This window comes from Orycteropus afer, unplaced genomic scaffold, assembly GCF_000298275.1.
Source record: "Orycteropus afer afer isolate SDZICR_OR568_19922 unplaced genomic scaffold, OryAfe1.0 scaffold02031, whole genome shotgun sequence".
In the NCBI taxonomy this organism is placed as follows: Eukaryota; Metazoa; Chordata; class Mammalia; order Tubulidentata; family Orycteropodidae; genus Orycteropus; species Orycteropus afer.
This window is the reverse complement of record NW_006923618.1, coordinates 10,124-11,324: the sequence shown is the minus strand read 5'-3', so window position 1 is coordinate 11,324 and position 1,201 is coordinate 10,124. Positions and strand designations below refer to the sequence as shown.

The 1,201-nt window shown below is 38.1% G+C and overlaps 1 protein-coding gene across 1 annotated transcript in view; it reads right to left on the bottom strand.

The window, feature by feature from the left end:
- The window catches only part of LOC103213410 (olfactory receptor 1013-like), a 5,890-nt gene that overhangs the window by 1,484 nt on the left and 3,205 nt on the right, over positions 1–1,201 (bottom strand).

Here is a 1,201-nt window from a genome sequence, read left to right as displayed (position 1 = left end):
AACAGACAGAAACTTTACCACTTGGCTACTGTAAAGAGGCTTTTGGTAGTTATCATAGTTCCCTACAGTGAGTACTTGATTGAGAATCAGGATGAAATTTTAGAATGGAGATAACCTACTTAATCCATCTGATCATGTCAAGTAAATAAAATGTGATGTCACTTTCATTGCGACCCCTCCTTGGGTCTCCAAGGCAGTATCGCTAAAGAAGTAGATTCCCCAACCTTCCTTCTGAGGAGTGGCTGGTGGGTTTGAACTACCAGCCTTCTGGTTAGCAGACAAATGCCTTAGGCACTGTGCTACGAGAGCTCCCACTTGATTGAGAATCAGTGTGAAATGTCAGAGTGGAGATGACTTACTTAATCCACCTGATCATGTCAAGTAAATAAATGTGATGTCACTTAGGGTATTTCAGGGTTTAAGACCCTGGAATTTACCATTATTATCCTCATAAACATAACTATTACTCAAAAATCAGAAGTAGCATTTACATTGGTGACATGATTTTTCTTACAAGTAGAACTATTCTTGATAAAGTCTCAAACAAAATAAATGACAATATTTGCCAAGGAATGTGATGAATGAATGAATGAGTGGACCACCCTGATTCTGAAGAGAAGAAAGTCAGCAGAATCTTTTTTTTAAGTGGTTTCTTAATGAAGTCATTTTACCCTAAAACATCTGGCAGGATTGTGTGGTAGCCCACATGTATTTCCATGGATTAATAACCCCAGAATACAAGTTCTGTGAGACAATATATACAATAACTTTGTATAGGAAGAAACTTAGAAATCTGCACACAAAACAACTAGCCTTTCCAAATATTTGATCATTTGTTTTCCCAAATGACTGGGTTTGTGAAGGTGTTTTTCATATAAGCAATAGATTGTCTCTCATTATATGTCATGATGGGAATGGGTGAAGCATGTCTCAAAAATCAAAGCTGACTGTTCAAACTGGAGATGCCTGGTTTGTCCCAGAAAAAAACATTTGACTTTTAAGCAAAAGCATGGTGCAAGTTCTGTCTCCATTGCTTAAAAACGGTGGGACCTGGAAGAAATCACTCATCGATATAATTAATCCTCTATTTTTCTCATGTGGTAAGAAAAGATGATTTATCCCTTGTTGTTGTTGTTATGTGCCGTCGAGTCTGACCTGACGCATAGCGACCCCTACTGGGTTTCCGAGGCAGTATCACTAC